Consider the following 12,755-nt stretch of genomic DNA (forward strand, 5'->3'; position numbering starts at 1 on the left):
ATAACTAGCCTTTAGACTAGACAAGCGCTTTTAGTTTTCATCGACCTTAAGGTCGGTCAAGCATTTCATACTTCTGATGATAATGCTTATGTCAATTAGATCTAATCTTTTCAACTTGCATTAAACACGCTAATATCGTTCTTGACTCATAAGCCAATACCATACAACAAGTGCACAGTACTACTGCCGAACTTGACTAATGAGTCACAACTTCACAGTTAATACTGACACCATTGCCGATTCTGGCTAATAAGTCAATCCCATTCATAGATAACAAAATGCCAAGCACTTGATATGCAATCAATGTCCACATTTAAACACTCAACATGCCTCATTAATAACCATGCATGTCACATATGGGGTGCAGGTTTCTTACCTCTGGTTCAAGCGTGGAATAATAAAAGAACGACCCTTGAGAATGATCGATTCCTTTGATTCCTTAGCGGTCACCTAGTCATAACCAAATATAACCTCCATCAATGAAAATTAACAATAAAAGGTACTTGACCTAAACCTCACTCCTGGGACCCCGAATTGTACCCAAACGATGAGTAGACTCGATCCCGAGCCTTGGAAATTGAAACCCCGAGCCAAAAACCCTCAAAAGTTCCCAAAACAGGAATCTGGAAAAGCAGGATAGCGCTACCCCCTTAGCGCCTCAGCGCTATTGGCAAAATGAAACACCCCCTGGCTAGCATTGTAGCGCCCATGGATGGGCACTATAGCGCTACAACTAGGGTTTTCAACCCTGGTTTTTCCCTCCTTCGACACCACCATTTCCAACCTGAACAACAAGCTTCCAATCCCCATTCAAACTCCCAATCGAACCCAAAAACCATATACACATGTCCTAGGCATCATAACCCAAGTAACCCTTGCCAAAAACTCCCATCAATCACCAATATCCAATCTAGAAATCCAAGTCAAAATCCAATAGAAAACAGAGCAAAACCAGAGTTTTAATGGCTATAACCTTACCTTAAGCTCAGTTTAGAACGCTCTTCAATGGTGGAACACAACCCTAAGCCCTCAAGGTCCACTTCCTTAGCTTGGTTCCTCAAATTAAGCTAAAAAATCCAAGAAGAAAAGGAGAAGAAATGGTGTACGGGAGAGAAAGAAGCTCACTTTGTTTTGGCAAGGTTCTACAGCCTTCAATGGCTAATATATATCCTTAGGGTGAAAAGACCTTATTGCCCCTAAGCTTAATTAAAACCCTAAACAGCCTCCAAGGGCAAAACCGTCTTTTCCCGCTTATCTCGTTAATCATAATTAACACCCTCCAATTTCCATTATTCCCAATATTCTCAAATACCAATAAACCATATCCCATTACCCTTTTATCCCGGTAACATTCTAATCCTCAAATTACCCCGAGACTCACCCCGAGCCCCGAAATTAACCCCGTTATGACCAGACCAATAACTTGTATTCATAGATCGTCTCATGCCGAATGGCTCGAACAAATCCACATTATAATGTGGTCTTATTAATAATTCACCAACATGCATGAAAATACACAATTACGCTCTCAACGGGCCAAATTACCAAAATGCCCTTATAATGAAATGTGAACCCACATGCATGCATTTATCATCATATTCTAATATAGTTCACATAAACATGCATATAATCATTTAATGGCATAATAAATCATTTATGGCCCTCCCGGCCTCCTAATTAAGGTCCCAAACCTTATTAGGAAATTTGGGTCATTACAATAGGGCAATGGACCCCAAGGTGACTTATTAGTCCCAGATCCTAGGGCGCTGAAACCCCAGTGTGACTTATTAGTCATGTGCTTGGGCAATGGGCTCTGATATAATTCTGTTTCATTTGTTTAGGGAATTTGGTCCCATATGATGTTGTAGTAATTTATATGAATGGTATGCATCATGAGTAGTGTTATTACTACTGGGCATGCTAGATATGCATCTGAATCTGTATATATTATTCATGCACTTGCATTAAGTTTTCTTGGTGGGCCTTGGCTGATGGGTGCTTCGTGGTGTAGGTAAAGGGAAAGGAAAGCTAGACCAGCCATGAGTTGGAGAGCTTAGGTGGCGATGTGTACATATGCGACAGCTTCACCACCGCGGCCAAGGTTTCTCAGAGGAACTAGGGTGTAGCCCTATTTTTGCCGTTTAGGTCAGCGGGTTGTAACTTTTGAGTTATGATGATCATTTTGGAACTGTAAAAAACTTTGTAAACGTTATTATGGGATCCCATGTACGGTTTAATGTTTTTAATGAAACGTCCATTCCTTTTAACCGAAACTTTTAACCCTGGACCAGTAATTACATTTAGATGCACGTTTATGGCCTAATGTCTCATTTAGCGAGTTAAGCACGATTTGAAACATACAATGTAATGGTCTTGGCTACCCAGGGTGTTTACACCTACCTACGCACGTCCTTTCCTATTACCTTTTTGCCGCCAGTTTTTGTAATCAAACGTGATCCTTTGGATCCCCTTTTAACTCAAATCAAGGGCTTAGATTCACCCGACCCTTACTATTCCCTTTGGCATATATATATATATATATACCATTTCTTCCCAATTTTCTTCACACTTTCATTTTACTTTAAGAAAATACGAACCAAAGAAAACATGAACCAGAGTTTTTCTTTGCATGTTCTCCAAACCGAAGAAACAACGCAATCTCTCTACTTTTGGCTCAGTGGGATCATTTCTACTTCCCCTTCTTTGCACTACTACAAAAAAGGTTTTTTAGGACTAGCATTGCGAGTCCTCTATTTGAGAGCCTTAAAAACTAAGGTTTGCGAGTCCTAAAAGATCTTGCTGAGTGCCTTTAAGTAAGGTTTTTAGGACTCGCGCTGCGAGTCCTAAAAAAATGGCGCGAGTCCTAAAAGATCTTGCTGAGTGTCTTTTAGTAAGGTTTTTAGGACTCATGTTGCGAGTCCTAAAATGATATTTTTAGGACTCGCACTACGAGTCCTAAAAGAATATCCGCGAGTCCTAAAAGATCTTGCTGAGTGCCTTTAAGTAAGGTTTTTAGGACTCTCTTTGGGTGACCTTAAAAGTTATATTTTTAATTTTTAAAAAATTTATTTATTGTTATTTTAAATTAAAAATTATGATTTAAATGAAATATTTATATACAAATTAATCTAAAAATTTATTGATTAAAATAACAGCCATGAATTTCTTTCTAAAATCATCCTTGAAACATGAAAAATCACATTATAATACACCAAACATGAAAAATTATAACTAGATTTTTATTGTAGTATACATAAATAAGTTTATTCACAATTGCTACAATTGGAGCAAATCTCACTCCATTGGACAACTCCTTCACTGGAACCACAGTAAACACTTCATATTCTCTTGATTTTAGTGTTACTGGCAAAGATGCATCCTTGGGAAGATACACTTCTTCTCCTGCAAATTTATAATCAAACAATTTCTATCAGTTTAAAAGCACTAATGAGTGAAAAATAGTGTGTGAGATTGAATGCAGCGAGTTTCATTGGCGAGAGAATAGCATTCTTGAGGCTTCACTATATTTACCAATTCTTGTTTATTTTCCACATTTAATATCGATTAATTCTAACAAGAGATTCATTAGTTATTGCAAAAGTTATTGCAGATAATAAGTTATCATCTTAGAAATACAACCAAGGACACCAATTCCCAAGTAAATCAGGAAAAGATGTAAATCTTTACATTAAGCACTCATAGAACCACCCATTACTTGGACCTTCCTAGAGTAGAAAGCAAACCCATTCGATAAAATAAAGAAACCTTCATGAAAAGTCCCTACTCCCTAAATATTGACGCAACAAGCCCATAAATGATATGACAAAATCTGGATGCACTAGTATGAACTTTCAAAGCTACGCAACAACACATATTGGCATTAAAAAAAAAGTTTTGCAGTAACAAAACTATAACAATATGGTTATTATTATTGACAAGGATAATAACTACCACAGTTTTCAGATTAATTGAGCATCATGCAGGAAGGAAAAATTGGAGAGGAAAAAGGTAATGATTGCCTCACAGAAGACAGTCATTGTTAGTAATTTGATATTAATTTAGTATTTCAAGTAAATGAAACCATATACCTGAAGCCTCCAATGCCTGATGATATTTTCTAGCCAGTTTCACCCTTCCACCATGGCCTGCCCCAAGAGTCTCAAAAATGTTCTGAACATCAACTTTAACAAAGAGTGTTCCATTTCGGCAATTCCTGGTCTAACACCACCCCAGTAGCCTGTTATTGCATGCCACACATAAACATGCCTGAAATTTCATCAAAACAAAGTTAACAAAGAGTGTAAATTGACTGAAGTCCAAGTTGAACCATCATTTCAAATCAACAGCAAAAATAAAAATGTTCAACAAAAATACAAACTTGAAAATGGAATAGATCTTGAGCTGAAATGGGTTTGCGTTCATGGAGAGATAGGAGAGCCCAGCCCTCTGCCCAGCTCCTGTGTCGTCGAGCCCAGACCCGAGAACCCCCACCCGCCGTCGAGCCCAGTCACCAGTTGTTGTTGTCGAGCCCAGCCCCGAGCCACCAGTCGTTGCTGTCGAGCCCAGCCCTGAGCCCCCTGCCGCCGAACAGCCCGACCCCGACCCCCCTAACGCCATCGACCACCATTCCCCGAGCCTCTGCCGCCGTCGTTCCGGCCTAGCAGAGAGCATGCGAGAGAGAGGGAGAAAGGAAAGTAAGGATATCGGGTAGGGATTGGGAGAAAGGGATTTGGGAATTATATTTATTTTATTTTATTTTATAAATAAAAATCAGAATATATTATTTAGATAAAAAAAATGTGATTATAAAACTCCCAATTTTATACTCTAATATTATAAAAAATAATTTTAAAAATTACATCTATACAAATTTTATTTAGATAAAAAAAATGCTCTTTTACTTAAAACTTGTTTTGAGAATCCTTAATACTCTTTTAGGACTCGCAAAGCAAGTCCTTAAAAGTCATCATTCCTAATTTAGGTATTTTTAGGACTCGCAAAGCTAGTCCTAAAAGAGTATTAAGGACTCCCAAAGCAAGTCCTTAAAATTGTTAAGTAAAACACTCATTTTTTAGCTCAGATTTTTTTAGGACTCGCTTATTTTTTTAGGACACTCATTGCGAGTCCTAAATTGTGTTTTTTCAGCACTCTCAATGAGTGTCCTAAAAACTCTATAAATATTTTTAAGGACTTGCATTTATGTGCGTGTCCTAAAAAAGTGTCCCGTAAAGGGTATTTTGTAGTAGTGTTGGTCAACAATTTCCACTTTTCTAAGATCATCTTTATGTAAGTTTCCTGATCTTTATCTCGTAAAATTTTTGGTTTCTACTAGATTCTTGAAAACACCTTTGCAATAGGTAAGTTTTGATTGTATAGACTTGTACTGATCAAAAACATTATTTAGGAAAAACAATTTGGTAAGAACAGATAAAAATGGAACCTTTTTAGGTTATGGGGTATTAGGATATGAGTTTCGTGTAGCTTAAGAAATAGGGTTTTGGACTAGAGTTTTAATGCACGCGTCCCAATAGTATCTCCTTTTTGGGTAGCTGCCCACTCTTTTCCTAGAAATTTGGGATACTCTTAAACTAACAATAACTGCCCCACTCTCACATGGAGTTACCCTCGATGCCCTGAAATTTATAGCAGTTCAGTGTTAGCATTTGAGTTAATCTCACCATTTCGAGCCTTCAGGCTTGATTAAGCGATCTTGTTATCTTGAGCTTACGAGCTTGAGTTAGCAAGATCTAAATCTCTTCCTCTTCTTTTTTATAATGGGCCCTCGCCTTTTTCTTTCTTGTTAGATGTCGCAGTCTTCAGAGAATCGGCGTGTAGAGTCCCAGAACTTTACTTAGCTAGTTAGATTGTAGTAGTAGTAGCTAGTAGTAGTTAGTATTAGTTTGTAGTATGTTAGATTTCGTGGATTTTGGTTCAAGTCGGGACTTAGTTGAACACTCATAGCAACACTTATAGATTTTATAAGTTTAACCTGTAGTTTAAGAATATTAATTATAACATAAGGTTTGATTAATATAGTTGATTATAAAGATGTCATTTATAATACTATAAGGTTTAGATAGAATTAATAAGATCATGACACTTGTCGAGTGCATGTTTATTTAAGGATTTAATTATAGTTTAAATAAAAGAAATTTCAAGAAAGCTCTAGAATCTTCCAAGACCATTAAGAGCATGACATTTGTCACAATCTTGTTTATTTGAGGATTTAAGCATTTTAAGTGGATAATTCAAAATAGAAGTTTTTAGAAGCTCTAGACTCTTCCAGAATTTGCTGGAATCTTGTATTACTTAATCAAACCTGATTAATCAATTCAAATTATGTTGAAAAAGTGCAATTACGTGTTAATATATTCACGTATGTCGATATATCGCAGTATAAGAGCCGATGTATTGCCACACGGGAATTACGAAAAACACGTCAACTTCGAACAAACGAAACGACGAGCACTCGGGACATAGGGCCAGGTGATATATTGCCTATGATGGGCGATATATCGGCCCTAGGGCCATATTTTCAAATGATGTTGAAACTGAGCTTAATTCATTCCTTAACCTCTTGACTGCCTCTGAACATTTTGACCGAGTCTTCAGCACCTGTTGAATGATTATTCAAATATTTTTCAATTAATATTCATTATTTTTATTCAAGCTAAAAGGAGGTACTTTCACTCCTTGAACTCTATAAATAGGACCTAGTACCCAGCCATTTTTCTCATTCTTCGTTCAGAGACTTCAAGTTGCTAGGGTTACTATAGAGTGATAAACACTTGGGTTGGGACAAAAGCTTTATCATCTTAAGCTTTATAAACACTTGGGAAGTGAGATTTATAGTGTGTTTTCAATATCAAGGTGTAGTTCGGTGCTAGTATATTCAAAGGTATTCCTAATCTTAAGTTCATTTTTGTATGGTTCCTTAGTTTCCTTTAGTTTTCTTTACTCAAATCCTAACTCGTTGTTTTCCATTCTTGGTTAGGTATTCAAGTTCTTTGAACTTAAGGTTTCTTTTCGGTAAGCCTCATCTTGGTGGTTTAGTTCTTTTCTTTCCATCTCTTTTCTTTCGAAATACTCACTATTCTTGTTGTTGGTTTTAGGAGTGTTCCAAATCCCGTCCTTATTCTCAAATATCCCGGTGTTGGTAAGGAAAATAGGATAGTGTTTATATGCTTATATGTTATGATATGCTCATGTAATAATATGTTATGCGTTATGATATGTTATGATTTATGATTATGTATTGTAGTCTTTGGGGCTCATTGTTGCTTAGCTAGCAAACCTCAATGTATTTTGAGGCTTATAGTTGTTAGCTAGCAAACCCCAATGTTTTTATGTTGCTTAGGGGCTTATAGTTGCTTAGCTAGCAAACCTTAATGTATTTTGAGGCTCATTGTTGTTAGCTAGCAAACCTTAATGTATTTTGAGGCTCATTGTTGTTAGCTAGCAAACCCCAAATGTTTACCATGATCATGGGTTAGAGCTATAGTAGATGTTGTTTTTATATAGTCATATGTTTTATAGTATACGTTTATGATATAGCCTCATGTTTATGATTTATGTTGTATGTTGTTAGTAGATTTTTCTTGCTGGGCATTAGGCTCATTCCTTTATTTTTAGTGTGATGCAGGAAACTAGATATGGAGGCGGAAGGATTCTTGGAAGCTTGGAATGTGTGTTGAGGATGAACAGACTGAGTGGACTGCGTGTCGATCGAGGATGACATTTATTTTAGTCTCTTAAAACTATGTTTTTGATAAAATTCTACAACTAGTATTTAGAGTTTATGTTTTATGTTTATTAAACAATGTTTTTATGTTTTATGAAACAATGGGTACCCATACCACATTTTATATTTTACTTTGTAATTTGCACAATATTTATGTTGGATTTTTAATAAAAGTTATTATTATTTCTTATATATGTTTTCCTCAAAGTAAGTAGTTATGTCTAGTAGTTTAATGGTCCAAGGTCCTAGAATTAGTTGGGTCGTTACACAGCGGGGGCATGAGCTTGCCTTACCACCCATCATCTCCTTGCCTTGAATCGCCATTCATGCGAAATCAATGATTAATCTGTGAGCATAAGGAACAACACGAACAAGAAGACATAAGAGCCCATTTTTGACTCCAGATCGAAAAGGTCGAGGAGAGGAAGAGAAAAAAACTTTGAGTTGCGGTGTATCCCGATCCGGACCCTGAGATTCGGCCAATGCCACTAGACCCTAAGTGTAGAGTTACCATAGCCTTCTCTCCAGGTGAGCTCTCATTTAGCCTCATGGAGAGTGCTCCGACCCAGCCAACCACCTCCAAACGTCCTCTCTATTCCAACCTCGGAGGACAATTTCTTCGAAGTTGAGCATTATCAGAGCTCTGTGACCTCCACCGGACATATCTCTGAATTGGTGGCCTTCCACGGTTTAAAGTTATTCGGTAGGTTGATGTGTCGGCTTGTACCTCCAACAAGAGGAGTTGTTATGATCCTGGTGATGTTAATCCCGATAGGAAGGTTAAGCTCGCGGCCTGGAGTCGCGAGCATATGCGAGTTGGGGCTTTACTGCCCTTAAGGGATTATTTATGGAGTTTCTTGGACTACGCCGGTATCGCCTCATTCCAACTTCAAAACAACTCATATAGGATCTTGGTCGCCCTGAGGTTGATGTACAATGAGATGAAGTGGGAGGGGTCCTCAGCGCACGAGATCCTCTATCTTTTTTTGTCTTAAAAGTAACCTTCACGAGCTCACGGCGAAGATGGCTTCTACTACCTCTCGAGCTACCCCAAGGAGAAATGGTTGTTTGAGGATATACCCAACCATCCTCCTAACTTCAAGACCATCTTTTTCTGGACAGACGGTCTTGGTCCCTCTCGCTTTTATTCCTTCTAGTATATTTGTAAGTGTCTCGCCATATTCATTTTTTGTTCTTTTTCTTTGGTTTTTTGAGCCCGAAACGCTCACTCAACTCTTGCTTACAGCCAACTACCATCGACCAACACCGACCAAAGCTATGAAAGACCACAGGGAGGAGATTCTCAAGCTTCCTTACGGTCGGCTGTCTCTCACCTACCTCCTCCATGAGGATAGGCTCCGAGCTTGTGGCCTCCTTGACGAAGGCGAGTCCACCGACGACTCGGGAATCCAAAAATATACGAGATAGGAAGACATTCCAATCCCCACTGCCAAACTTCCCTCTAGGATGAGGCCCTCAGACTCGCAAGCCCACATCTTCGTTCCCCGCCTACCTGAGCATCCAGGCTCGGGTACTGAAGCCCAAGACGAGGCTTCGCCGAGCTCAGCGGATTGAGGTAAGGTAGTGCTGGACTTGTCAATGAGGTCTCCCACCTTTCTTAGGTATGAGCCTGATGTAATGGTTCATTTTAAGGACCTCAGGAATAACTTTCTGGCCTGGTCAAGGGTAGACCTTAGAGTCCATAGGTTTGATAGCTGGTTATGGAAATACCAGTCTATGTACAATCTAAATGAAGTATGGGATGAGATTTTCATCCAATACGGGACCAACATCTATAGGGATCTAACGAGACTTTCCCCCACCTATAGAGAGGGAACCCCATTAGAGTCATCAGAAGACTGGGGGATTTCTTGGTCTCCGAGCTCAAGCTCAAAAAAAATCTACCAGTTAGGTTTCTTTTCACTTGGAGTCTCATTACTTATGGTAACCTAATTGTAACGCCCCACGTCACTATGGCTGCTTTTTGGAATGACGACTGGCCCTATAAACCAACACGAGTCTTTCCAGCGTGCTTTGTCCTCACTCGCACGCTTCCTGGGAAAACTTCCCAGGAGGTCACCCATCTTGAGATTACTCCAGGTCAAGCATGCTTAACTTTGGAGTTCTCAAGAGATGGGCTACTGAAAAGAAGATGCATCTTGTTGGCATAGGTAGTACCCATCAATCCATTTAAGCCTTCTTCAACTGTGTAGTCCCTACCTACACAGTCTTAGAATCATCACACATGACCTTCCCTAGGCGATGTGGGATTGCACAGCTTTACCCGGTCTTTCTCCCAACAAATCATGGGTTACTAACTGTCACACTAATCAACTGCTGATGTTTTATCTTCCTTTTTTTTCAAGTGATATGGACTCGCACCTGGTTCGAGGCTTTAGCAACCTCGGGGCTCTCCAGTGGGAGTTTCCAGGATGCCAACACTCTTTTCGACAAGAGTGGGGAACTGTTTTCTTCGGTTAGTGACTTTCTGACAAGCTTCCTGTATCTATTCCAACTTTGAATTTTTGCTTTTAACATCAGTTTTTCATTACAGGCATTCTTATCCTTTGTTCAGCATAACTTTTTCCTAAACTACGAGGTCACATCAAGCAAGGCATTTGCTCAAGAGGCCAGAGATGCACAACTTAGGGTCGGGGACATCCTTAAAAAGGCTCAGCTGGAGCTTGAAGCGAGGGATGCAGAGATCAAGAGGATCCCTGAGCTGGACGCCAAGCTTGAGGTGACACGGAAGGACGTTGAGGTCAGGGACTCAGAGATCAAAAGACTCCAAGAGCTCAACACCAAATTGGAAGAGGACAAGAAGATGACTTTCGAGTTCATCAAGAGCGAGAAGACTTATCTTCTTGAGAAGTTTAAGACCAAAAAATATCGCACTATAGATATAGCGATGTATCGGATCTGGGCTAATAATCCTGACCTCGATCCCAGCTTCTTCTCTGATCGAGAGACCAAATTTATTGCTAGGTGGCAAGCTCGACTGGAGGAGGAAGAGGCCAGGCTCAATGCTAAAGAGGCGGCGGAGGCCTCTGAGCAAATCGGGACCATGGTTGATGGGGCTGTTGATCCTTGAAGACCATTTTTTAACAATGGTTGTATCCCTTAGTTTTACTTTTGTAATTAACTTCCTTTCATGCATTTTGAACCAAGACAATTGAAACTCAAGATTTGAGTTTTTTACTCTTTTAATGGTGGTTTAAATTTGTATGCTTTCATTTCTTGCTCGAAATATTTATGCATATTTTCTACCTTGGATGTTTTTTCCTTTATCACACGCTTCACATTTTTGGCCTCAAAATATTCCGAGCTTATGCATAAAGTTCTATATTTGTTTATCTATACAAATACTTGTTGTGCTTAAGCTCAAATTTTGATGTATTCATACATAGTCCATTCGATTGCACATTTTTCAATTTCATTATCTTCAAAATCAAATATTACTTTTACCTCGTATCTTTGTTAGGAAATACTTAGTTGGCATGTATCCTCGTTAGTCTAATTATTTCTTACTAATTGATAGTAACTTTTCCTCATCCTCGAGTATGGTCTCGGGGTTCCGAGGTCGTAACTTATTTGCAAAAATTTCTAGCTCTGTCTCGACTTATAAACTTTTGTTGGTTTATCTAGAATTCCAACTTGTGATCGTGTCGATTGGGTTTTGCTAGTTTGTTCCAAACTTTTATAATTTTTGTTAGGTTAGTGATCCATACACTGTTATTATCATTTTGATTAATTTTATTGATGCTACATTTTCGAGCTTATGGTATTATCGTATACCACTTATGCCCCATTAATATCCTATGATTGCAATCTTAGGTTATTGAATTTTCAGAGCTTGCAAAAAGTATAGCAATAAAAATACACAAAACTTTGAATAAAAATCAATGCTTTATTGATAAAAAACATAAATTAAATACATGATGGGTTAAAAATGAATAAACATCAATCCTACATTACTGATAATAAGGTCGTAGATGTTCACCATTCCAAGCTCGTGGAACCAATTCTCCATTCAATTGCGCTAGTTTATAAACACCAGGTCGAATGATGAACTCGATTTGGTATGATCTTTCCCAATTAGTCCCATGTGGCCAAAAACATGCGTCTGATCACCAAATCTCTCAATCCAATTTTTCTGTCTCCAACCCTCTTGTTGAAATATCTTGTAGCCCTCTGTTGGTATGAAACATTTCTTAGCTGGGCTTCGTCTCGTCTTTCTCCAATTAGGTCTAAAGTTTCTTCGAGTTGGGTTTGGTTTGAAGTCTGGTCGTATGCCTCGCGTCTTATTGTTGGGATTTCGACCTTAATAGGTAACATAGCCTCGCAACCATAAGCTAAGGAGAAGGGGGTATGTCCCGTTGAGGTCTGGGCTGTCGTTCTGTCTACCCATAGGACTTGTGGTAATTCCTTTGGCCATTTCCCTTTAGCCTCTCCGAACATTTTCTTAATATAACTCTTCAGAGTTTTATTCACTGCCTCGACTTGGCCATTTTCCTATGGGTGGGCCCTAGAGGAGAAACTTTTGATTATCCCATTCTTTTCACAGAACTGTGTGAACAAATCACTATCGAACTGGGTCTCGTTGTCTGATACAATCTTCCTGAGCACCCCGTATCTACAGATTATATTCTTCACCACGAAATCAAGAACTTTCTTTGAGGTGATCGTAGCTAGAGGTTCAACCTCAGTCCACTTTGTAAAATAATCAACAACGACTATGACATATTTTACTCCTCCTTTTCCGATTGGTAGGGAACCTATGAGGTCAATTGCCCATATCACGAATGGCCATGGTGAGCTCGATGGGTGGAGTTCGTGGTATCGAAGCGAACTGTTGACACTTGTCACAACGCTTGATGTATTCAAATGAGTCTGCTTTAATTGTAGGTCAGAAGTGTCCTTGCCTAATCGCCTTTTTTGACAAACTATGTCCCCCAGTGTGGTCTCCGCAAAATCCTTCATGGATTTCTTCTAAAAAAATTCTTGCTTCAGGAAA

At 38.9% G+C, this 12,755-nt stretch overlaps 1 long non-coding RNA gene across 1 annotated transcript; it reads right to left on the minus strand.

The window, feature by feature from the left end:
• Positions 1-3,139: 3,139 nt before the first annotated feature.
• On the minus strand, positions 3,140-4,594 carry LOC133834027 (uncharacterized). Its single transcript, XR_009893276.1, has 2 exons — positions 4,379-4,594; positions 3,140-4,266 (listed from the first exon to the last, which is right to left on the minus strand). It is a non-coding gene; the product is annotated as an uncharacterized LOC133834027 (long non-coding RNA).
• Between the last annotated feature and the right edge of the window lie 8,161 nt (positions 4,595-12,755).

The sequence above is a fragment of the Humulus lupulus genome, chromosome 5 (assembly GCF_963169125.1).
Source record: "Humulus lupulus chromosome 5, drHumLupu1.1, whole genome shotgun sequence".
Taxonomy (NCBI): domain Eukaryota; kingdom Viridiplantae; phylum Streptophyta; class Magnoliopsida; order Rosales; family Cannabaceae; genus Humulus; species Humulus lupulus.